Source organism: Mesoplodon bidens (assembly GCF_964165515.1).
Source record: "Mesoplodon bidens genome assembly, chromosome: Y".
Lineage (NCBI taxonomy): Eukaryota > Metazoa > Chordata > Mammalia > Artiodactyla > Ziphiidae > Mesoplodon > Mesoplodon bidens.
Genome location: NC_138180.1, coordinates 6,215,585 through 6,242,841, shown reverse-complemented (window position 1 = coordinate 6,242,841; position 27,257 = coordinate 6,215,585).

The following is a 27,257-nucleotide window of genomic DNA, read 5'->3' as shown; positions in this document are numbered from 1 at the left end:
CCCGCCCACTCTCCGCAGGTTACCATGGACTACAGATTCTGCATTCTGAGGCCAGGGCGTTCCGAGAATGCCAAGGGCAGACATGATGACCTTAAATGATTTCCTCTTGTGTCAGTTTTGGTAAACTGTAGGAGCTAGGAAATGGTCAACTTTACAGAAATGTTCAAATTTACTGGCATTTCATATATTCTCTGCTATAACATTGTCCTGATTCTTTCTATATATTCTTTAATTATGTTTGTGTTTTCCTTAATCGAAGTGTGTCTTTTAAATCTTTTCAAAGAATATTCTTTGGACTTACTACCTCACCTGAATTTTATACGTTTTCTGTGGTATTAAGTTCTGCTCATATCTTTATTTATCTTTTTTCTATGTTCTCAGGGTTTATTGTTTTGATCTTCTGATGTCAATTAAAAGACTTGGTTATTCATTTTCATCAATCTTTTTACTTATAAAGATTTGAACTTTTAAAGATTCCAGCTCACTTTTAAGTTTCTAAGGGTCAGGTCCTCTACATTGTGGCTGGCCTAAGGCTTAGTTCACCATATAGCAATGTATATATTGACATTTTCCCCTCGACTTTCTGTGATTCCCTACATCTCACCTTTCTTTGCAGACAAGCCATTTGAAATACACTTAACTTATTTCACAGCCAATAAGTCTTTGAAATAATGTCTATTTTTTAGAGAAATCTTCTTATATAATTAGGCAGAAAATCTCACCTGCCATAGTTTTCAAAACAGCATAATTTCACTCTTCTCAATGCTTAATCTGTGGTATTAAACAACCTTTGAGTATTTAGGTTTATCAACGACATGTACTTTAAAAATGTTTTAGAGATCCTACCAGCCTTTGAAAACCTCCTTGTTCCTTGTTTCAGTTCCAGTTTTATGTATATTTTCTGCCTTGCACCTGATTATTCCAACATCAGATGGATGGCCTAGGGAATCTCATTCTGGTATTGATTGTTTTTGCTGATTGTCTCCCTTTGTAGCTGATTTCTTCAATATTGTGTAAATTTAGATCATGAGCTCATGTTTAGCTAAACAGCTGACCTTGTAAGAGGCTTAGGTGTGAACGCTGGTAAGCTTCAGCAGAAAGTCGGCAAAGATTTATTTGTGTCCCTCCAATGAGTTGCCCGCAAGGACCCCGTTTTCTACAAGTGTTGGTCCAATACTCCTTCGAGAGGCAGTGGACTCAGACATGGCTGCTTTTCAGCCTTCGATCTGGGGCAGGGCCAGTGGGCGGCCTGTGGCCCGGGCAAGAGCCTCTCCGCATGTGTCCCAGGGACCCATTTGCCTGCGAACTTCGGTCACCTGGCAGGAAGCTACGATGCCCTGACCTATGGTGAGCTGTGCAGCGAGGAGTACTGTGCGGACAGGTTCCAAACACACTTCAAATAAGAAGGCGGCCTGAGTGGAAAGGTGAGAGTTTGGGCAGCTGTGCAGACAAAGAAGGCGCCCTTTGGCCTGGGCCTAAATGCTTGTGACACCCCATTGGGTCTGCCGGGCTCTGAGTGCCCTGCCCTGGGCCCCCTGCTCCCCTGCCATTTGTTCAGTCACAGCAGAGATGGACACACCCACTCCCTCAGTGAGGGCAGTGTTCCAAGCTCCCTCTGCCCCGCCCCCTCTCCGCAGGTTACCATGAACTACAGATGCTGCATTCTGAGGCCATGGCATACCGAGAATGCCAAGGGCAGACATGATGACCTTAAATGATTTCCTCTTGTGTCAGTTTTGGTAAACTGTAGGAGCTAGGAAATGGTCCACTTTACAGAAATGTTCAAATTTACTTGCATTTCATATATTCTCTGCTATAACATTGTCCTGACTCTTTCTGTATATTCTTTAATTATGTTTATGTTTTCCTTTATCAAAGTGTGTCTTTTAAATCTTTTCAAAGAATATTCTTTGGACTTACTAAATCACCTGAATTTTATACGTTTTCTGTTGTATTAAGTTCTGCTCATATCTTTATTTATCTTTTTTCTATGTTCTCAGGGTTTATTGTTTTGATTTTCTGATGTCAAGTAAAACACTTGGTTATTCATTTTAATAAATCTTTTTACTTATAAAGATTTGAACTTTGAAAGATTCCAGCTTACTTGTACGTTTCTAAGGGTCCATTCCTCTACACTGTTGCCGGCCTAAGACTTAGTTCACCATATAACAATGTATATATTGACATATTATCCCCTCGGCTTTCTGTGATTCCCTACATCTCACCTTTCTTTGCAGACAAGCCATTTGAAATACCCGTAACTTATTTCATAGCCAATAATTCTTTGAAATAATGTGTATTTTTTAGAGAAATCATCTTATATATTTAGGCAGAAAATCTCACCTTCCATATTTTTCTAAACAGCATAATTTCATTCTTCTCACTGCTTAATTTGTTGTATTAAACAACCTTTGAGTATTTAGCTTTATCAATGACATGTACTTTAAAAATGTTTTAGAGATCCTACCAGTCTTTGAAAACATGATTGTTCCTTGTTTCATTTCCAGGTTTATGTATATTTTCTGCCTAGCACCTGATTATTCCAACATCTGATGGGTGGCCTTGGGAATCTAATTCTGGTATTGATTGTTTTTGCTAATTGTCTCCCTTTGTAGCTGATTTCTTCATTATTGTGTAAATTTAGATCATGAGCTCATGTTTAGCTAAACAGCTGAACTTGTAAGAGGCTTAGGTGTGAACGCTCGGAAGTTTCAGCGAAACGTCGGCAAAGATTTATTTGTGTCCCTCCAATGAGTTGCCCACAAGGACCCCGTTTTCTAGAAGTGTTGGTCCAATACTCCCTCTAGTGGTAGGGGACTTAGACAGGGCTGCTTTCGGCCCCCGATCTTGGGCACGGGCAGTGGGCGGCCTGTGGCCCGGGCAGGAGCCCCTCTGCGTGTGAACCTGGGAATCATCTCTCCTGCGAACTTCGGTCACCTGGCAGGAAGCTACGATGCCCAGACCTATGGTTAGCTGTGCAGCGAGGTATACTGCGCGGACAGGTTCCACACACACTTCAACTAAGTGGGTGGCCTGAGAAGAAAAATGAGAGTTTGGGCAGCTGTACAGACAAAAAAGTTGCCCTATGGCCTGGGCCTAAATATTTGTGACACCCCACTGGGCCTGCCGGGCTCTGAGGGCCCTGCCCTGGGCCCCCTACTCCCCTGCCCTTTGTTCAGTCACAGCAGAAATGGCCACACACACTCCCTCAGTGAGGGCAGTGTTCCAGCCTCCCACAGCCCCGCCCACTCTCCGCAGGTTACCCTGGACTACAGATGCTGCATTCTGAGGCCAGGGCGTAAGGAGAATGCCAAGGGCAGACATGATGACCTTAAATGATATCCTCTTGTGTCAGTTTTGGTAAACTGTAGGAGCTAGGAAATGGTCAACTTTATAGAAATGTTCAAATTTACTGGCATTTCATATATTCTCTGCTATAACATTGTCCTGATTCTTTCTATATATTCTTTAATTATGTTTGTGTTTTCCTTAATCGAAGTGTGTCTTTTAAATCTTTTCAAAGAATATTCTTTGGAATTACTACGTCACCTGAATTTGATACGTTTTCTGTGGTATTAAGTTCTCCTCATATCTTTATTTATCTTTTTTCTATGTTCTCAGGGTTTATTGTTTTGATCTTCTGATGTCAATTAAAACACTTGGTTATTCATTTTCATCAATCTTTTTACTAATAAAGATTTGAACTTTTAAAGATTCCAGCTCACTTTTAAGTTTCTAAGGGTCAGGTCCTCTACATTGTGGCTGGCCTAAGGCTTAGTTCACCACATAGGAATGTATATATTGACATTTTCCCCTCGACTTTGTGTGATTCCCTACATCTCACCTTTCTTTGCAGACAAGCCATTTGAAATACACTTAACTTATTTCACAGCCAATAAGTCTTTGAACTAATGTCTATTTTTTAGAGAAATCTTCTTATATAATTAGGCAGAAAATCTCACCTGCCATAGTTTTCAAAACAGCATAATTTCACTCTTCTCAATGCTTAATCTGTGGTATTAAACAACCTTTGAGTATTTAGGTTTATCAACGACATGTACTTTAAAAATGTTTTAGAGATCCTACCAGCCTTTGAAAACCTCCTTGTTCCTTGTTTCAGTTCCAGTTTTATGTATATTTTCTGCCTTGCACCTGACTATTCCAACATCAGATGGATGGCCTAGGGAATCTCATTCTGGTATTGATTGTTTCTGCTGATTGTCTCCCTTTGTAGCTGATTTCTTCAATATTGTGTAAATTTAGATCATGAGCTCATGTTTAGCTAAACAGCTGACCTTGTAAGAGGCTTAGGTGTGAACGCTGGTAAGCTTCAGCAGAAAGTCGGCAAAGATTTATTTGTGTCCCTCCAATGAGTTGCCCGCAAGGACCCCGTTTTCTACAAGTGTTGGTCCAATACTGCTTCGAGAGGCAGTGGACTCAGACATGGCTGCTTTTCAGCCTTCGATCTGGGGCAGGGCCAGTGGGCGGGCTGTGGCCCGGGCAGGAGCCTCTCCGCATGTGTCCCAGGGACCCATTTGCCTGCGAACTTCGGTCACCTGGCAGGAAGCTACGATGCCCTGACCTATGGTGAGCTGTGCAGCGAGGAGTACTGCGTGGACAGGTTCCAAACACACTTCAAATAAGAGGGCGGCCTGAGTGGAAACGTGAGAGTTTGGGCAGCTGTGCAGACAAAGAAGGCGCCGTTTGTCCTGGGCCTAAATGCTTGTGACACCCCACTGGGTCTGCCGGGCTCTGAGGGCCCTGCCCTGGGCCCACTGCTCCCCTGCCCTTTGTTCAGTCACAGCAGAGATGGCCACACCCACTCCCTCAGTGAGGGCAGTCTTCCAAGCTCCCTCAGCCACGCCCCCTCTCCGCAGGTTACCATGGACTACAGATGCTGCATTCTGAGGCCAGGGCGTTCCGAGAATGCCAAGGGCAGACATGATGACCTTAAATGATTTCCTCTTGTGTCAGTTTTGGTAAACTTTAGGAGCTAGGAAATGGTCCGCTTTACAGAAATGTTCAAATTTACTGGCATTTCATATATTCTCTGCTATAACATTGTCCTGATTCTTGCTGTATATTCTTTACTTATGTTTTTGTTTTCCTTAATCAAAGTGTGTCTTTTAAATCTTTTCAAAGAATATTCTTTGGACTTACTAAATCACCTGAATTTTATACGTTTTCTCTTGTATTAAGTTCTGCTCATATCTTTATTTATCTTTTTTCTATGTTCTCAGGGTTTATTGTTTTGATTTTCTGATGTCAAGTAAAACACTTGGTTATTCATTTTAATAAATCTTTTTACTTATAAAGATTTGAACTTTTAAAGATTCCAGCTTACTTGTACGTTTCTAAGGGTCCATTCCTCTACACTGCTGCCGGCCTAAGTCTTAGATCACCATTAGCAATGTATATATTGACATATTATCCCCTCGGCTTTCTGTGATTCCCTACATCTCACCTTTCTTTGCAGACAAGCCATTTGAAATACCCGTAACTTATTTCACAGCCAATAATTCTTTGAAATAATGTGTATTTTTTAGAGAAATCATCTTATATAATTAGGCAGAAAATCTCACCTTCCATAGTTTTCTAAACAGCATAATTTCACTCTTCTCACTGCTTAATTGGTTGTATTAAAGAACATTTGAGTATTTAGCTTTATCAATGACATGTTCTTTAAAAATGTTTTAGAGATCCTACCAGTCTTTGAAAACCTCCTTGTTCCTTGTTTCATTTCCAGTTTTATGTATATTTTCTGCCTAGCACCAGATTATTCCAACATCTGATGGGTGGCCTAGGGAATCTAATTCTGGTATTGATTGTTTTTGCTGATTGTCTCCCTTTGTAGCTGATTTCTTCATTATTGTGTAAATTTAGATCATGAGCTCATGTTTAGCTAAACAGCTGACCTTGTAAGAGGCTTAGGTGTGAACGCTCGTAAGTTTCAGCAAAAAGTCAGCAAAGATTTATTTGTGTCCCTCCAATGAGTTGCCCACAAGGACCCCGTTTTCTAGAAGTGTTGGTCCAATACTCCCTCTAGGGGTAGGGGACTTAGACAGGGCTGCTTTCGGCCCTCGATCTTGGGCACGGGCAGTGGGCGGCCTGTGGCCCGGGCAGGAGCCTCTCTGCGTGTGCACCTGGGAATCATCTCTCCTGCGAACTTCGGTCACCTGGCAGGAAGCTACGATGCCCAGACCTATGGTTAGCTGTGCAGCGAGGTATACTGCGTGGACAGCTTCCACACACACTTCAACTAAGTGGGTGGGCTGAGTGGAAAAGTGAGAGTTTGGGCAGCTGTGCAGACAAAGAAGGTGACCTATGGCCTGGGCCTAAAGGTTTGTGACACACCACTGGGCCTGCCCGGCTCTGAGGGCATGCCCTGGGCCCCCTGCTCCCCTGCCATTTGTTCAGTCACAGCAGAGATGGCCACACACACTCCCTCAGTGAGGGCAGTGTTCCAGCCTCCCTCAGCCCCGCCCACTCTCCGCAGGTTACCATGGACTACAGATTCTGCATTCTGAGGCCAGGGCGTTCCGAGAATGCCAAGGGCAGACATGATGACCTTAAATGATTTCCTCTTGTGTCAGTTTTGGTAAACTGTAGGAGCTAGGAAATGGTCCACTTTACAGAAATGTTCAAATTTACTGGCATTTCATATATTCTCTGCTATAACATTGTCCTGATTCTTTCTATATATTCTTTAATTATGTTTGTGTTTTCCTTAATCGAAGTGTGTCTTTTAAATATTTTCAAAAAATATTCTTTGGACTTACTACCTCACCTGAATTTTATACGTTTTCTGTGGTATTAAGTTCTGCTCATATCTTTATTTATCTTTTTTCTATGTTCTCAGGGTTTATTGTTTTGATCTTCTGATGTCAATTAAAAGACTTGGTTATTCATTTTCATCAATCTTTTTACTTATAAAGATTTGAACTTTTAAAGATTCCAGCTCACTTTTAAGTTTCTAAGGGTCAGGTCCTCTACATTGTGGCTGGCCTAAGGCTTAGTTCACCATATAGCAATGTATATATTGACATTTTCCCCTCGACTTTCTGTGATTCCCTACATCTCACCTTTCTTTGCAGACAAGCCATTTGAAATACACTTAACTTATTTCACAGCCAATAAGTCTTTGAAATAATGTCTATTTTTTAGAGAAATCTTCTTATATAATTAGGCAGAAAATCTCACCTGCCATAGTTTTCAAAACAGCATAATTTCACTCTTCTCAATGCTTAATCTGTGGTATTAAACAACCTTTGAGTATTTAGGTTTATCAACGACATGTACTTTAAAAATGTTTTAGAGATCCTACCAGCCTTTGAAAACCTCCTTGTTCCTTGTTTCAGTTCCAGTTTTATGTATATTTTCTGCCTTGCACCTGATTATTCCAACATCAGATGGATGGCCTAGGGAATCTCATTCTGGTATTGATTGTTTTTGCTGATTGTCTCCCTTTGTAGCTGATTTCTTCAATATTGTGTAAATTTAGATCATGAGCTCATGTTTAGCTAAACAGCTGACCTTGTAAGAGGCTTAGGTGTGAACGCTGGTAAGCTTCAGCAGAAAGTCGGCAAAGATTTATTTGTGTCCCTCCAATGAGTTGCCCGCAAGGACCCCGTTTTCTACAAGTGTTGGTCCAATACTCCTTCGAGAGGCAGTGGACTCAGACATGGCTGCTTTTCAGCCTTCGATCTGGGGCAGGGCCAGTGGGCGGCCGGTTGCCCGGGCAAGAGCCTCTCCGCATGTGTCCCAGGGACCCATTTGCCTGCGAACTTCGGTCACCTGGCAGGAAGCTACGATGCCCTGACCTATGGTGAGCTGTGCAGCGAGGAGTACTGTGCGGACAGGTTCCAAACACACTTCAAATAAGAAGGCGGCCTGAGTGGAAAGGTGAGAGTTTGGGCAGCTGTGCAGACAAAGAAGGCGCCCTTTGGCCTGGGCCTAAATGCTTGTGACACCCCATTGGGTCTGCCGGGCTCTGAGGGCCCTGCCCTGGGCCCCCTGCTCCCCTGCCATTTGTTCAGTCACAGCAGAGATGGCCACACACACTCCCTCAGTGAGGGCAGTGTTCCAAGCTCCCTCTGCCCCGCCCCCTCTCCGCAGGTTACCATGAACTACAGATGCTGCATTCTGAGGCCATGGCATACCGAGAATGCCAAGGGCAGACATGATGACCTTAAATGATTTCCTCTTGTGTCAGTTTTGGTAAACTGTAGGAGCTAGGAAATGGTCCACTTTACAGAAATGTTCAAATTTACTTGCATTTCATATATTCTCTGCTATAACATTGTCCTGACTCTTTCTGTATATTCTTTAATTATGTTTATGTTTTCCTTTATCAAAGTGTGTCTTTTAAATCTTTTCAAAGAATATTCTTTGGACTTACTAAATCACCTGAATTTTATACGTTTTCTGTTGTATTAAGTTCTGCTCATATCTTTATTTATCTTTTTTCTATGTTCTCAGGGTTTATTGTTTTGATTTTCTGATGTCAAGTAAAACACTTGGTTATTCATTTTAATAAATCTTTTTACTTATAAAGATTTGAACTTTGAAAGATTCCAGCTTACTTGTACGTTTCTAAGGGTCCATTCCTCTACACTGTTGCCGGCCTAAGTCTTAGTTCACCATATAACAATGTATATATTGACATATTATCCCCTCGGCTTTCTGTGATTCCCTACATCTCACCTTTCTTTGCAGACAAGCCATTTGAAATACCCGTAACTTATTTCATAGCCAATAATTCTTTGAAATAATGTGTATTTTTTAGAGAAATCATTTTATATATTTAGGCAGAAAATCTCACCTTCCATATTTTTCTAAACAGCATAATTTCACTCTTCTCACTGCTTAATTTGTTGTATTAAACAACCTTTGAGTATTTAGCTTTATCAATGACATGTACTTTAAAAATGTTTTAGAGATCCTACCAGTCTTTGAAAACATGATTGTTCCTTGTTTCATTTCCAGGTTTATGTATATTTTCTGCCTAGCACCTGATTATTCCAACATCTGATGGGTGGCCTTGGGAATCTAATTCTGGTATTGATTGTTTTTGCTAATTGTCTCCCTTTGTAGCTGATTTCTTCATTATTGTGTAAATTTAGATCATGAGCTCATGTTTAGCTAAACAGCTGAACTTGTAAGAGGCTTAGGTGTGAACGCTCGGAAGTTTCAGCGAAAAGTCGGCAAAGATTTATTTGTGTCCCTCCAATGAGTTGCCCACAAGGACCCCGTTTTCTAGAAGTGTTGGTCCAATACTCCCTCTAGTGGTAGGTTACTTAGACAGGGCTGCTTTCGGCCCCCGATCTTGGGCACGGGCAGTGGGCGGCCTGTGGCCCGGGCAGGAGCCCCTCAGCGTGTGAACCTGGGAATCATCTCTCCTGCGAACTTCGGTCACCTGGCAGGAAGCTACGATGCCCAGACCTATGGTTAGCTGTGCAGCGAGGTATACTGCGCGGACAGGTTCCACACACACTTCAACTAAGTGGGTGGCCTGAGAAGAAAAATGAGAGTTTGGGCAGCTGTACAGACAAAAAAGTTGCCCTATGGCCTGGGCCTAAATATTTGTGACACCCCACTGGGCCTGCCGGGCTCTGAGGGCCCTGCCCTGGGCCCCCTACTCCCCTGCCCTTTGTTCAGTCACAGCAGAAATGGCCACACACACTCCCTCAGTGAGGGCAGTGTTCCAGCCTCCCACAGCCCCGCCCACTCTCCGCAGGTTACCCTGGACTACAGATGCTGCATTCTGAGGCCAGGGCGTAACGAGAATGCCAAGGGCAGACATGATGACCTTAAATGATATCCTCTTGTGTCAGTTTTGGTAAACTGTAGGAGCTAGGAAATGGTCAACTTTATAGAAATGTTCAAATTTACTGGCATTTCATATATTCTCTGCTATAACATTGTCCTGATTCTTTCTATATATTCTTTAATTATGTTTGTGTTTTCCTTAATCGAAGTGTGTCTTTTAAATCTTTTCAAAGAATATTCTTTGGAATTACTACGTCACCTGAATTTGATACGTTTTCTGTGGTATTAAGTTCTCCTCATATCTTTATTTATCTTTTTTCTATGTTCTCAGGGTTTATTGTTTTGATCTTCTGATGTCAATTAAAACACTTGGTTATTCATTTTCATCAATCTTTTTACTAATAAAGATTTGAACTTTTAAAGATTCCAGCTCACTTTTAAGTTTCTAAGGGTCAGGTCCTCTACATTGTGGCTGGCCTAAGGCTTAGTTAACCACATAGGAATGTATATATTGACATTTTCCCCTCGACTTTGTGTGATTCCCTACATCTCACCTTTCTTTGCAGACAAGCCATTTGAAATACACTTAACTTATTTCACAGCCAATAAGTCTTTGAACTAATGTCTATTTTTTAGAGAAATCTTCTTATATAATTAGGCAGAAAATCTCACCTGCCATAGTTTTCAAAACAGCATAATTTCACTCTTCTCAATGCTTAATCTGTGGTATTAAACAACCTTTGAGTATTTAGGTTTATCAACGACATGTACTTTAAAAATGTTTTAGAGATCCTACCAGCCTTTGAAAACCTCCTTGTTCCTTGTTTCAGTTCCAGTTTTATGTATATTTTCTGCCTTGCACCTGACTATTCCAACATCAGATGGATGGCCTAGGGAATCTCATTCTGGTATTGATTGTTTCTGCTGATTGTCTCCCTTTGTAGCTGATTTCTTCAATATTGTGTAAATTTAGATCATGAGCTCATGTTTAGCTAAACAGCTGACCTTGTAAGAGGCTTAGGTGTGAACGCTGGTAAGCTTCAGCAGAAAGTCGGCAAAGATTTATTTGTGTCCCTCCAATGAGTTGCCCGCAAGGACACCGTTTTCTACAAGTGTTGGTCCAATACTGCTTCGAGAGGCAGTGGACTCAGACATGGCTGCTTTTCAGCCTTCGATCTGGGGCAGGGCCAGTGGGCGGCCTGTGGCCCGGGCAGGAGCCTCTCCGCATGTGTCCCAGGGACCCATTTGCCTGCGAACTTCGGTCACCTGGCAGGAAGCTACGATGCCCTGACCTATGGTGAGCTGTGCAGCGAGGAGTACTGCGTGGACAGGTTCCAAACACACTTCAAATAAGAGGGCGGCCTGAGTGGAAAGGTGAGAGTTTGGGCAGCTGTGCAGACAAAGAAGGCGCCGTTTGTCCTGGGCCTAAATGCTTGTGACACCCCACTGGGTCTGCCGGGCTCTGAGGGCCCTGCCCTGGGCCCACTGCTCCCCTGCCCTTTGTTCGGTCACAGCAGAGATGGCCACACCCACTCCCTCAGTGAGGGCAGTCTTCCAAGCTCCCTCAGCCACGCCCCCTCTCCGCAGGTTACCATGGACTACAGATGCTGCATTCTGACGCCAGGGCGTTCCGAGAATGCCAAGGGCAGACATGATGACCTTAAATGATTTCCTCTTGTGTCAGTTTTGGTAAACTTTAGGAGCTAGGAAATGGTCCGCTTTACAGAAATGTTCAAATTTACTGGCATTTCATATATTCTCTGCTATAACATTGTCCTGATTCTTGCTGTATATTCTTTACTTATGTTTTTGTTTTCCTTAATCAAAGTGTGTCTTTTAAATCTTTTCAAAGAATATTCTTTGGACTTACTAAATCACCTGAATTTTATACGTTTTCTCTTGTATTAAGTTCTGCTCATATCTTTATTTATCTTTTTTCTATGTTCTCAGGGTTTATTGTTTTGATTTTCTGATGTCAAGTAAAACACTTGGTTATTCATTTTAATAAATCTTTTTACTTATAAAGATTTGAACTTTTAAAGATTCCAGCTTACTTGTACGTTTCTAAGGGTCCATTCCTCTACACTGCTGCCGGCCTAAGTCTTAGATCACCATTAGCAATGTATATATTGACATATTATCCCCTCGGCTTTCTGTGATTCCCTACATCTCACCTTTCTTTGCAGACAAGCCATTTGAAATACCCTTAACTTATTTCACAGCCAATAATTCTTTGAAATAATGTGTATTTTTTAGAGAAATCATCTTATATAATTAGGCAGAAAATCTCACCTTCCATAGTTTTCTAAACAGCATAATTTCACTCTTCTCACTGCTTAATTTGTTGTATTAAAGAACATTTGAGTATTTAGCTTTATCAATGACATGTTCTTTAAAAATGTTTTAGAGATCCTACCAGTCTTTGAAAACCTCCTTGTTCCTTGTTTCATTTCCAGTTTTATGTATATTTTCTGCCTAGCACCAGATTATTCCAACATCTGATGGGTGGCCTAGGGAATCTAATTCTGGTATTGATTGTTTTTGCTGATTGTCTCCCTTTGTAGCTGATTTCTTCATTATTGTGTAAATTTAGATCATGAGCTCATGTTTAGCTAAACAGCTGACCTTGTAAGAGGCTTAGGTGTGAACGCTCGTAAGTTTCAGCAAAAAGTCAGCAAAGATTTATTTGTGTCCCTCCAATGAGTTGCCCACAAGGACCCCGTTTTCTAGAAGTGTTGGTCCAATACTCCCTCTAGGGGTAGGGGACTTAGACAGGGCTGCTTTCGGCCCTCGATCTTGGGCACGGGCAGTGGGCGGCCTGTGGCCCGGGCAGGAGCCTCTCTGCGTGTGCACCTGGGAATCATCTTTCCTGCGAACTTCGGTCACCTGGCAGGAAGCTACGATGCCCAGACCTATGGTTAGCTGTGCAGCGAGGTATACTGCGCGGACAGCTTCCACACACACTTCAACTAAGTGGGTGGGCTGAGTGGAAAAGTGAGAGTTTGGGCAGCTGTGCAGACAAAGAAGGTGACCTATGGCCAGGGCCTAAAGGTTTGTGACACACCACTGGGCCTGCCCGGCTCTGAGGGCCCTGCCCTGGGCCCCCTGCTCCCCTGCCATTTGTTCAGTCACAGCAGAGATGGCCACACACACTCCCTCAGTGAGGGCAGTGTTCCAGCCTCCCTCAGCCCCGCCCACTCTCCGCAGGTTACCATGGACTACACATTCTGCATTCTGAGGCCAGGGCGTTCCGAGAATGCCAAGGGCAGACATGATGACCTTAAATGATTTCCTCTTGTGTCAGTTTTGGTAAACTGTAGGAGCTAGGAAATGGTCAACTTTACAGAAATGTTCAAATTTACTGGCATTTCATATATTCTCTGCTATAACATTGTCCTGATTCTTTCTATATATTCTTTAATTATGTTTGTGTTTTCCTTAATCAAAGTGTGTCTTTTAAATCTTTTCAAAGAATATTCTTTGGACTTACTACCTCACCTGAATTTTATACGTTTTCTGTGGTATTAAGTTCTGCTCATATCTTTATTTATCTTTTTTCTATGTTCTCAGGGTTTATTGTTTTGATCTTCTGATGTCAATTAAAAGACTTGGTTATTCATTTTCATCAATCTTTTTACTTATAAAGATTTGAACTTTTAAAGATTCCAGCTCACTTTTAAGTTTCTAAGGGTCAGGTCCTCTACATTGTGGCTGGCCTAAGGCTTAGTTCACCATATAGCAATGTATATATTGACATTTTCCCCTCGACTTTCTGTGATTCCCTACATCTCACCTTTCTTTGCAGACAAGCCATTTGAAATACACTTAACTTATTTCACAGCCAATAAGTCTTTGAAATAATGTCTATTTTTTAGAGAAATCTTCTTATATAATTAGGCAGAAAATCTCACCTGCCATAGTTTTCAAAACAGCATAATTTCACTCTTCTCAATGCTTAATCTGTGGTATTAAACAACCTTTGAGTATTTAGGTTTATCAACGACATGTACTTTAAAAATGTTTTAGAGATCCTACCAGCCTTTGAAAACCTACTTGTTCCTTGTTTCAGTTCCAGTTTTATGTATATTTTCTGCCTTGACCTGATTATTCCAACATCAGATGGATGGCCTAGGGAATCTCATTCCGGTATTGAATGTTTTTGCTGATTGTCTCCCTTTGTAGCTGATTTCTTCAATATTGTGTAAATTTAGATCATGAGCTCATGTTTAGCTAAACAGCTGACCTTGTAAGAGGCTTAGGTGTGAACGCTGGTAAGCTTCAGCAGAAAGTCGGCAAAGATTTATTTGTGTCCCTCCAATGAGTTGCCCGCAAGGACCCCGTTTTCTACAAGTGTTGGACCAATACTGCTTCCAGAGGCAGTGGACTCAGACATGGCTGCTTTTCAGCATTCGATCTGGGGCAGGGCCAGTGGGCGGCCTGTGGCCCGGGCAGGAGCCTCTCCGCATGTGTCCCAGGGACCCATTTGCCTGCGAACTTCGGTCACCTGGCAGGAAGCTACGATGCCCTGACCTATGGTGAGCTGTGCAGCGAGGAGTACTGCGTGGACAGGTTCCAAACACACTTCAAATAAGAGGGCGGCCTGAGTGGAAAGGTGAGAGTTTGGGCAGCTGTGCAGACAAAGAAGGCGCCGTTTGTCCTGGGCCTAAATGCTTGTGACACCCCACTGGGTCTGCCGGGCTCTGAGGGCCCTGCCCTGGGCCCCCTGCTCCCCTGCCCTTTGTTCAGTCACAGCAGAGATGGCCACACCCACTCCCTCAGTGAGGGCAGTCTTCCAAGCTCCCTCAGCCAGGCCCCCTCTCCGCAGGTTACCATGGACTACAGATGCTGCATTCTGACGCCAGGGCGTTCCGAGAATGCCAAGGGCAGACATGATGACCTTAAATGATTTCCTCTTGTGTCAGTTTTGGTAAACTTTAGGAGCTAGGAAATGGTCCGCTTTACAGAAATGTTCAAATTTACTGGCATTTCATATATTCTCTGCTATAACATTGTCCTGATTCTTGCTGTATATTCTTTACTTATGTTTTTGTTTTCCTTAATCAAAGTGTGTCTTTTAAATCTTTTCAAAGAATATTCTTTGGACTTATTAAATCACCTGAATTTTATACGTTTTCTGTTGTATTAAGTTCTGCTGATATCTTTATTTATATTTTTTCTATGTTCTCAGGGTTTATTGTTTTGATTTTCTGATGTCAAGTAAAACACTTGGTTATTCATTTTAATAAATCTTTTTACTTATAAAGATTTGAACTTTTAAAGATTCCAGCTTACTTGTACGTTTCTAAGGGTCCATTCCTCTACACTGTTGCCGGCCTAAGTCTTAGTTCACCATATAGCAATGTATATATTGACATATTATCCCCTCGGCTTTCTGTGATTCCCTACATCTACCTTTCTTTGCAGACAAGCCATTTGAAATATCCGTAACTTATTTCACAGCCAATAATTCTTTGAAATAATGTGTATTTTTTAGAGAAATCATCTTATATAATTAGGCAGAAAATCTCACCTTCCATAGTTTTCTAAACAGCATAATTTCACTCTTCTCACTGCTTAATTTGTTGCATTAAAGAACCTTTGAGTATTTAGCTTTATCAATGACATGTACTTTAAAAATGTTTTAGAGATCCTACCAGTCTTTGAAAACATGCTTGTTCCTTGTTTCATTTCCAGGTTTATGTATATTTTCTGCCTAGCACCTGATTATTCCAACATCTGATGGGTGGCCTAGGGAATCTAATTCTGGTATTGATTGTTTTTGCTGATTGTCTCCCTTTGTAGCTGATTTCTTCATTATTGTGTAAATTTAGATCATGAGCTCATGTTTAGCTAAACAGCTGACCTTGTAAGAGGCTTAGGTGTGAACGCTCCTAAATTTCAGCAAAAAGTCGGCAAAGATTTATTTGTGTCCCTCCAATGAGTTGCCCACAAGGACCCCGTTTTCTAGAAGTGTTGGTCCAATACTCCCTCTAGGGGTAGGGGACTTAGACAAGGCTCCTTTCGGCCCCCGATCTTGGGCACGGGCAGTGGGCGGCCTGTGGCCCGGGCAGGAGCCTCTCTGCGTGTTAACCTGGGAATCATCTCTCCTGCGAACTTCGGTCACCTGGCAGGAAGCTACGATGCCCAGACCTATGGTTAGCTGTGCAGCGATGTGTACTGCGTGGACAGCTTCCACACACACTTCAAGTAAGTGGGTGGCCTGAGAGGAAAAGTGAGAGTTTGGGCAGCTGTGCAGACAAGGAAGGTGCTCTATGGACTGGGCCTAAATGTTTGTGACACCCCACTGGGCCTGCCGGGCTCTGAGGGCCCTGCCCTGGGCGCCCTGCTCCCCTGTCCTTTGTTCTGTCACAGCAGAGATGGGCATACCCACTCCCTCAGTGAGGGCAGTGTTCCAGCCTCCCTCAGCCCCGCCCACTCTGCGCAGGTTACCATGGACTACAGATGCTGCATTCTGAGGCCAGGGCATAACGAGAATGCCAAGGGCAGACATGATGACCTTAAATGATTTCCTCTTGTGTCAGTTTTGGTAAACTGTAGGAGCTAGGAAATGGTCAACTTTACAGAAATGTTCAAATTTACTGGCATTTCATATATTCTCTGCTATAACATTGTCCTGATTCTTTCTATATATTCTTTAATTATGTTTGTGTTTTCCTTAATCAAAGTGTGTCTTTTAAATCTTTTCAAAGTATATTCTTTGGAATTACTACGTCACCTGAATTTGATACGTTTTCTGTTGTATTAAGTCCTGCTCATATCTTTATTTATCTTTTTTCTATGTTCTCAGGGTTTATTGTTTTGATTTTCTGATGTCAAGTAAAACACTTGGTTATTCATTTTAATAAATCTTTTTTACTTATAAAGATTTGAACTTTTAAAGATTCCAGCTTACTTGTACTTTTCTAAGGGTCCATTCCTCTACACTGTTGCCGGCCTAAGGCTTAGATCACCATTAGCAATGTATATATTGACATATTATCCCCTCGGCTTTCTGTGATTCCCTACATCTCACCTTTCTTTGCAGACAAGCCATTTGAAATACCCTTAACTTATTTCACAGCCAATAATTCTTTGAAATAATGTGTATTTTTTAGAGAAATCATCTTATATAATTAGGCAGAAAATCTCACCTTCCATAGTTTTCTAAACAGCATAATTTCACTCTTCTCACTGCTTAATTTGTTGTATTAAAGAACATTTGAGTATTTAGCTTTATCAATGACATGTTCTTTAAAAATGTTTTAGAGATCCTACCAGACTTTGAAAACCTCCTTGTTCCTTGTTTCATTTCCAGTTTTATGTATATTTTCTGCCTAGCATCTGATTATTCCAACATCTGATGGGTGGCCTAGGGAATCTAATTCTGGTATTGATTGTTTTTGCTGATTGTCTCCCTTTGTAGCTGATTTCTTCATTATTGTGTAAATTTAGATCATGAGCTCATGTTTAGCTAAACAGCTGACCTTGTAAGAGGCTTAGGTGTGAACGCTCGTAAGTTTCAGCAAAAAGTCGTCAAAGATTTATTTGTGTCCCTCCAATGAGTTGCCCACAAGGACAAAGTTTTCTAGAAGTGTTGGTCCAATACTCCCTCTAGGGTTAGGGGACATAGACAGGGCTGCTTTCGGCCCCCGATCTTGGGCAGGGGCAGTGGGCGGCCAGTGGCCCGGGCAGGAGCCTCTCTGCGTGTGAACCTGGGAATCATCTCTCCTGCGAACTTCGGTCACCTGGCAGGAAGCTACGATGCCCAGACCTATGGTTAGCTGTGAAGCGAGGTATACTGCGCGGACAGGTTCCACACACACTTCAACTAAGTGGGTGGCCTGAGTGGAAAAGTGAGAGTTTGGGCAGCTGTGCAGACAAAGAAGGTGCCCTATGGCCTGGGCCTAAAGGTTTGTGACACACCACTTGGCCTGCCGGCCTCTGAGGGCCCTGCCCTGGGCCCCCTGCTCCCCTGCCCTTTGTTCAGTCACAGCAGAGATGGCCACACCCACTCCCTCAGTGAGGGCAGTGTTCCAGCCTCCCTCAGCCCCGCCCACTCTCCGCAGGTTACCATGGAATACCGATTCTGCATTCTGAGGCCAGAGCGTTCCGAAAATGCCAAGGGCAGAAATGATGACCTTAAATGATTTCCTCTTGTGTCAGTTTTGGTAAACTGTAGGAGCTAGGAAATGGTCAACTTTACAGAAATGTTCAAATTTACTGGCATATCATATATTCTCTGCTATAACATTGTCCTGATTCTTTCTATATATTCTTTAATTATGTTTGTGCTTTCCTTAATCAAAGTGTGTCTTTTAAATCTTTTCAAAGAATATTCTTTGGACTTACTACCTCACCTGAATTTTATACGTTTTCTGTGGTATTAAGTTCTGCTCATATCTTTATTTATCTTTTTTCTATGTTCTCAGGGTTTATTGTTTTGATCTTCTGATGTCAATTAAAACACTTGGTTATTCATTTTCATCAATCTTTTTACTTATAAAGATTTGAACTTTTAAAGATTCCAGCTCACTTTTAAGTTTCTAAGGGTCAGGTCCTCTACATTGTGGCTGGCCTAAGGCTTAGTTCACCATATAGCAATGTATATATTGACATTTTCCCCTCGACTTTCTGTGATTCCCTACATCTCACCTTTCTTTGCAGACAAGCCATTTGAAATACACTTAACTTATTTCACAGCCAATAAGTCTTTGAAATAATGTCTATTTTTTAGAGAAATCTTCTGACATAATTAGGCAGAAAATCTCACCTGCCATAGTTTTCAAAACAGCATAATTTCACTCTTCTCAATGCTTAATCTGTGGTATTAAACAACCTTTGTGTATTTAGGTTTATCAACGACATGTACTTTAAAAATGTTTTAGAGATCCTACCAGCCTTTGAAAACCTCCTTGTTCCTTGTTTCAGTTCCAGTTTTATGTATATTTTCTGCCTTGCACTTGATTATTCCAACATCAGATGGATGGCCTAGGGAATCTCATTCTGGTATTGATTGTTTTGCTGATTGTCTCACTTTGCAGCTGATTTCTTCAATATTGTGTAAATTTAGATCATGAGCTCCTGTTTAGCTAAACAGCTGACCTTGTAAGAGGCTTAGGTGTGAACGCTGGTAAGCTTCAGCAGAAAGTCGGCAAAGATTTATTTGTGTCCCTCCAATGAGTTGCCCGCAAGGACCCCGTTTTCTACAAGTGTTGGTCCAATACTCCTTCGAGAGGCAGTGGACTCAGACATGGCTGCTTTTCAGCCTTCGATCTGGGGCAGGGCCAGTGGGCGGCCTGTGGCCCGGGCAGGAGCCTCTCCGCATGTGTCCCAGGGACCCATTTGCCTGCGAACTTCGGTCACCTGGCCGGAAGCTACGATGCCCTGACCTATGGTGAGCTGTGCAGCGAGGAGTACTGCGCGGACAGGTCCCAAACACACTTCAAATAAGAGGGCGGCCTGAGTGGAAAGGTGAGAGTTTGGGCAGCTGTGCAGACAAAGAAGGCGCCGTTTGTCCTGGGCCTAAATGCTTGTGACACCCCACTGGGTCTGCCGGGCTCTGAGGGCCCTGCCCTGGGCCCCCTGCTCCCCTGCCCTTTGTTCAGTCACAGCAGAGATGGCCACACCCACTCCCTCAGTGAGGGCAGTCTTCCAAGCTCCCTCAGCCAGGCCCCCTCTCCGCAGGTTACCATGGACTACAGATGCTGCATTCTGACGCCAGGGCGTTCCGAGAATGCCAAGGGCAGACATGATGACCTTAAATGATTTCCTCTTGTGTCAGTTTTGGTAAACTTTAGGAGCTAGGAAATGGTCCGCTTTACAGAAATGTTCAAATTTACTGGCATTTCATATATTCTCTGCTATAACATTGTCCTGATTCTTGCTGTATATTCTTTACTTATGTTTTTGTTTTCCTTAATCAAAGTGTGTCTTTTAAATCTTTTCAAAGAATATTCTTTGGACTTATTAAATCACCTGAATTTTATACGTTTTCTGTTGTATTAAGTTCTGCTGATATCTTTATTTATATTTTTTCTATGTTCTCAGGGTTTATTGTTTTGATTTTCTGATGTCAAGTAAAACACTTGGTTATTCATTTTAATAAATCTTTTTACTTATAAAGATTTGAACTTTTAAAGATTCCAGCTTACTTGTACGTTTCTAAGGGTCCATTCCTCTACACTGTTGCCGGCCTAAGTCTTAGTTCACCATATAGCAATGTATATATTGACATATTATCCCCTCGGCTTTCTGTGATTCCCTACATCTACCTTTCTTTGCAGACAAGCCATTTGAAATATCCGTAACTTATTTCACAGCCAATAATTCTTTGAAATAATGTGTATTTTTTAGAGAAATCATCTTATATAATTAGGCAGAAAATCTCACCTTCCATAGTTTTCTAAACAGCATAATTTCACTCTTCTCACTGCTTAATTTGTTGCATTAAAGAACCTTTGAGTATTTAGCTTTATCAATGACATGTACTTTAAAAATGTTTTAGAGATCCTACCAGTCTTTGAAAACATGCTTGTTCCTTGTTTCATTTCCAGGTTTATGTATATTTTCTGCCTAGCACCTGATTATTCCAACATCTGATGGGTGGCCTAGGGAATCTAATTCTGGTATTGATTGTTTTTGCTGATTGTCTCCCTTTGTAGCTGATTTCTTCATTATTGTGTAAATTTAGATCATGAGCTCATGTTTAGCTAAACAGCTGACCTTGTAAGAGGCTTAGGTGTGAACGCTCCTAAATTTCAGCAAAAAGTCGGCAAAGATTTATTTGTGTCCCTCCAATGAGTTGCCCACAAGGACCCCGTTTTCTAGAAGTGTTGGTCCAATACTCCCTCTAGGGGTAGGGGACTTAGACAAGGCTCCTTTCGGCCCCCGATCTTGGGCACGGGCAGTGGGCGGCCTGTGGCCCGGGCAGGAGCCTCTCTGCGTGTTAACCTGGGAATCATCTCTCCTGCGAACTTCGGTCACCTGGCAGGAAGCTACGATGCCCAGACCTATGGTTAGCTGTGCAGCGATGTGTACTGCGTGGACAGCTTCCACACACACTTCAAGTAAGTGGGTGGCCTGAGAGGAAAAGTGAGAGTTTGGGCAGCTGTGCAGACAAGGAAGGTGCTCTATGGACTGGGCCTAAATGTTTGTGACACCCCACTGGGCCTGCCGGGCTCTGAGGGCCCTGCCCTGGGCGCCCTGCTCCCCTGTCCTTTGTTCTGTCACAGCAGAGATGGGCATACCCACTCCCTCAGTGAGGGCAGTGTTCCAGCCTCCCTCAGCCCCGCCCACTCTGCGCAGGTTACCATGGACTACAGATGCTGCATTCTGAGGCCAGGGCATAACGAGAATGCCAAGGGCAGACATGATGACCTTAAATGATTTCCTCTTGTGTCAGTTTTGGTAAACTGTAGGAGCTAGGAAATGGTCAACTTTACAGAAATGTTCAAATTTACTGGCATTTCATATATTCTCTGCTATAACATTGTCCTGATTCTTTCTATATATTCTTTAATTATGTTTGTGTTTTCCTTAATCAAAGTGTGTCTTTTAAATCTTTTCAAAGTATATTCTTTGGAATTACTACGTCACCTGAATTTGATACGTTTTCTGTTGTATTAAGTCCTGCTCATATCTTTATTTATCTTTTTTCTATGTTCTCAGGGTTTATTGTTTTGATTTTCTGATGTCAAGTAAAACACTTGGTTATTCATTTTAATAAATCTTTTTTACTTATAAAGATTTGAACTTTTAAAGATTCCAGCTTACTTGTACTTTTCTAAGGGTCCATTCCTCTACACTGTTGCCGGCCTAAGGCTTAGATCACCATTAGCAATGTATATATTGACATATTATCCCCTCGGCTTTCTGTGATTCCCTACATCTCACCTTTCTTTGCAGACAAGCCATTTGAAATACCCTTAACTTATTTCACAGCCAATAATTCTTTGAAATAATGTGTATTTTTTAGAGAAATCATCTTATATAATTAGGCAGAAAATCTCACCTTCCATAGTTTTCTAAACAGCATAATTTCACTCTTCTCACTGCTTAATTTGTTGTATTAAAGAACATTTGAGTATTTAGCTTTATCAATGACATGTTCTTTAAAAATGTTTTAGAGATCCTACCAGACTTTGAAAACCTCCTTGTTCCTTGTTTCATTTCCAGTTTTATGTATATTTTCTGCCTAGCATCTGATTATTCCAACATCTGATGGGTGGCCTAGGGAATCTAATTCTGGTATTGATTGTTTTTGCTGATTGTCTCCCTTTGTAGCTGATTTCTTCATTATTGTGTAAATTTAGATCATGAGCTCATGTTTAGCTAAACAGCTGACCTTGTAAGAGGCTTAGGTGTGAACGCTCGTAAGTTTCAGCAAAAAGTCGTCAAAGATTTATTTGTGTCCCTCCAATGAGTTGCCCACAAGGACAAAGTTTTCTAGAAGTGTTGGTCCAATACTCCCTCTAGGGTTAGGGGACATAGACAGGGCTGCTTTCGGCCCCCGATCTTGGGCAGGGGCAGTGGGCGGCCAGTGGCCCGGGCAGGAGCCTCTCTGCGTGTGAACCTGGGAATCATCTCTCCTGCGAACTTCGGTCACCTGGCAGGAAGCTACGATGCCCAGACCTATGGTTAGCTGTGAAGCGAGGTATACTGCGCGGACAGGTTCCACACACACTTCAACTAAGTGGGTGGCCTGAGTGGAAAAGTGAGAGTTTGGGCAGCTGTGCAGACAAAGAAGGTGCCCTATGGCCTGGGCCTAAAGGTTTGTGACACACCACTTGGCCTGCCGGCCTCTGAGGGCCCTGCCCTGGGCCCCCTGCTCCCCTGCCCTTTGTTCAGTCACAGCAGAGATGGCCACACCCACTCCCTCAGTGAGGGCAGTGTTCCAGCCTCCCTCAGCCCCGCCCACTCTCCGCAGGTTACCATGGAATACCGATTCTGCATTCTGAGGCCAGAGCGTTCCGAAAATGCCAAGGGCAGAAATGATGACCTTAAATGATTTCCTCTTGTGTCAGTTTTGGTAAACTGTAGGAGCTAGGAAATGGTCAACTTTACAGAAATGTTCAAATTTACTGGCATATCATATATTCTCTGCTATAACATTGTCCTGATTCTTTCTATATATTCTTTAATTATGTTTGTGCTTTCCTTAATCAAAGTGTGTCTTTTAAATCTTTTCAAAGAATATTCTTTGGACTTACTACCTCACCTGAATTTTATACGTTTTCTGTGGTATTAAGTTCTGCTCATATCTTTATTTATCTTTTTTCTATGTTCTCAGGGTTTATTGTTTTGATCTTCTGATGTCAATTAAAACACTTGGTTATTCATTTTCATCAATCTTTTTACTTATAAAGATTTGAACTTTTAAAGATTCCAGCTCACTTTTAAGTTTCTAAGGGTCAGGTCCTCTACATTGTGGCTGGCCTAAGGCTTAGTTCACCATATAGCAATGTATATATTGACATTTTCCCCTCGACTTTCTGTGATTCCCTACATCTCACCTTTCTTTGCAGACAAGCCATTTGAAATACACTTAACTTATTTCACAGCCAATAAGTCTTTGAAATAATGTCTATTTTTTAGAGAAATCTTCTGACATAATTAGGCAGAAAATCTCACCTGCCATAGTTTTCAAAACAGCATAATTTCACTCTTCTCAATGCTTAATCTGTGGTATTAAACAACCTTTGTGTATTTAGGTTTATCAACGACATGTACTTTAAAAATGTTTTAGAGATCCTACCAGCCTTTGAAAACCTCCTTGTTCCTTGTTTCAGTTCCAGTTTTATGTATATTTTCTGCCTTGCACTTGATTATTCCAACATCAGATGGATGGCCTAGGGAATCTCATTCTGGTATTGATTGTTTTGCTGATTGTCTCACTTTGCAGCTGATTTCTTCAATATTGTGTAAATTTAGATCATGAGCTCCTGTTTAGCTAAACAGCTGACCTTGTAAGAGGCTTAGGTGTGAACGCTGGTAAGCTTCAGCAGAAAGTCGGCAAAGATTTATTTGTGTCCCTCCAATGAGTTGCCCGCAAGGACCCCGTTTTCTACAAGTGTTGGTCCAATACTCCTTCGAGAGGCAGTGGACTCAGACATGGCTGCTTTTCAGCCTTCGATCTGGGGCAGGGCCAGTGGGCGGCCTGTGGCCCGGGCAGGAGCCTCTCCGCATGTGTCCCAGGGACCCATTTGCCTGCGAACTTCGGTCACCTGGCCGGAAGCTACGATGCCCTGACCTATGGTGAGCTGTGCAGCGAGGAGTACTGCGCGGACAGGTCCCAAACACACTTCAAATAAGAGGGCGGCCTGAGTGGAAAGGTGAGAGTTTGGGCAGCTGTGCAGACAAAGAAGCCGCCATTTGGCCTGGGCCTAAATGCTTGTGACACCCCACGGGGTCTGCCGGGCTCTGAGGGCCCTGCCCTGGGCCCCCTGCTCTCCTGCCCTTTTTTCAGTCACAGCAGAGATGGCCACACCCACTCCCTCAGTGAGGGCACTCTTCCAAGCTCCCACAGCCACGCCCCCTCTCCGCAGGTTACCATGGACTACAGATGCTGCATTCTGAGGCCAGGGCGTTCGGAGAATGCCAAGGGCAGACATGATGACCATAAATGATTTCCTCTTGTGTCAGTTTTGGAAAACTTTAGGAGCTAGGAAATGGTCCGCTTTACAGAAATGTTCAAATTTACTGGCATTTCATATATTCTCTGCTATAACATTGTCATGATTCTTTCTGTATATTCTTTACTTATGTTTTTGTTTTCCTTAATCAAAGTGTGTCTTTTAAATCTTTTCAAAGAATATTCTTTGGACTTACTAAATCACCTGAATTTTATACGTTTTCTGTTGTATTAAGTCCTGCTCATATCTTTATTTATCTTTTTTCTATGTTCTCAGGGTTTATTGTTTTGATTTTCTGATGTCAAGTAAAACACTTCGTTATTCATTTTAATAAATCTTTTTTACTTATAAAGATTTGAACTTTTAAAGATTCCAGCTTACTTGTACTTTTCTAAGGGTCCATTCCTCTACACTGTTGCCGGCCTAAGGCTTAGATCACCATTAGCAATGTATATATTGACATATTATCCCCTCGGCTTTCTGTGATTCCCTACATCTCACCTTTCTTTGCAGACAAGCCATTTGAAATACCCTTAACTTATTTCACAGCCAATAATTCTTTGAAATAATGTGTATTTTTTAGAGAAATCATCTTATATAATTAGGCAGAAAATCTCACCTTCCATAGTTTTCTAAACAGCATAATTTCACTCTTCTCACTGCTTAATTTGTTGTATTAAAGAACATTTGAGTATTTAGCTTTATCAATGACATGTTCTTTAAAAATGTTTTAGAGATCCTACCAGACTTTGAAAACCTCCTTGTTCCTTGTTTCATTTCCAGTTTTATGTATATTTTCTGCCTAGCACCTGATTATTCCAACATCTGATGGGTGGCCTAGGGAATCTAATTCTGGTATTGATTGTTTTTGCTGATTGTCTCCCTTTGTAGCTGATTTCTTCATTATTGTGTAAATTTAGATCATGAGCTCATGTTTAGCTAAACAGCTGACCTTGTAAGAGGCTTAGGTGTGAACGCTCGTAAGTTTCAGCAAAAAGTCGTCAAAGATTTATTTGTGTCCCTCCAATGAGTTGCCCACAAGGACAAAGTTTTCTAGAAGTGTTGGTCCAATACTCCCTCTAGTGGTAGGGGACATAGACAGGGCTGCTTTCGGCCCCCGATCTTGGGCAGGGGCAGTGGGCGGCCAGTGGCCCGGGCAGGAGCCTCTCTGCGTGTGAACCTGGGAATCATCTCTCCTGCGAACTTCGGTCACCTGGCAGGAAGCTACGATGCCCAGACCTATGGTTAGCTGTGCAGCGAGGTATACTGCGCGGACAGGTTCCACACACACTTCAACTAAGTGGGTGGCCTGAGTGGAAAAGTGAGAGTTTGGGCAGCTGTGCAGACAAAGAAGGTGCCCTATGGCCTGGGCCTAAAGGTTTGTGACACACCACTTGGCCTGCCGGCCTCTGAGGGCCCTGCCCTGGGCCCCCTGCTCCCCTGCCCTTTGTTCAGTCACAGCAGAGATGGCCACACCCACTCCCTCAGTGAGGGCAGTGTTCCAGCCTCCCTCAGCCCCGCCCACTCTCCGCAGGTTACCATGGAATACCGATTCTGCATTCTGAGGCCAGAGCGTTCCGAACATGCCAAGGGCAGAAATGATGACCTTAAATGATTTCCTCTTGTGTCAGTTTTGGTAAACTGTAGGAGCTAGGAAATGGTCAACTTTACAGAAATGTTCAAATTTACTGGCATATCATATATTCTCTGCTATAACATTGTCCTGATTCTTTCTATATATTCTTTAATTATGTTTGTGCTTTCCTTAATCAAAGTGTGTCTTTTAAATCTTTTCAAAGAATATTCTTTGGACTTACTACCTCACCTGAATTTTATACGTTTTCTGTGGTATTAAGTTCTGCTCATATCTTTATTTATCTTTTTTCTATGTTCTCAGGGTTTATTGTTTTGATCTTCTGATGTCAATTAAAACACTTGGTTATTCATTTTCATCAATCTTTTTACTTATAAAGATTTGAACTTTTAAAGATTCCAGCTCACTTTTAAGTTTCTAAGGGTCAGGTCCTCTACATTGTGGCTGGCCTAAGGCTTAGTTCACCATATAGCAATGTATATATTGACATTTTCCCCTCGACTTTCTGTGATTCCCTACATCTCACCTTTCTTTGCAGACAAGCCATTTGAAATACACTTAACTTATTTCACAGCCAATAAGTCTTTGAAATAATGTCAATTTTTTAGAAAAATCTTCTTATATAATTAGTCAGAAAATCTCACCTGCCATAAGTTTTCAAAACAGCATAATTTCACTCATCTCAATGCTTAATCTGTGGTATTAAACAACCTTTGTGTATTTAGGTTTATCAACGACATGTACTTTAAAAATGTTTTAGAGATCCTACCAGCCTTTGAAAACCTCCTTGTTCCTTGTTTCAGTTCCAGTTTTATGTATATTTTCTGCCTTGCACCTGATTTTTCCAACATCAGATGGATGGCCTAGGGAATCTCATTCTGGTATTGATTGTTTTTGCTGATTGTCTCCCTTTGTAGCTGATTTCTTCAATATTGTGTAAATTTAGATCATGAGCTCATGTTTAGCTAAACAGCTGACCTTGTAAGAGGCTTAGGTGTGAACGCTGGTAAGCTTCAGCAGAAAGTCGGCAAAGATTTATTTGTGTCCCTCCAATGAGTTGCCCGCAAGGACCCCGTTTTCTACAAGTGTTGGTCCAATACTCCTTCACGAGGCAGTGGACTCAGACATGGCTGCTTTTCAGCCTTCGATCTGGGGCAGGGCCAGTGGGCGGCCTGTGGCCCGGGCAAGAGCCTCTCCGCATGTGTCCCAGGGACCCATTTGCCTGCAAACTTCGGTCACCTGGCAGGAAGCTACGATGCCCTGAC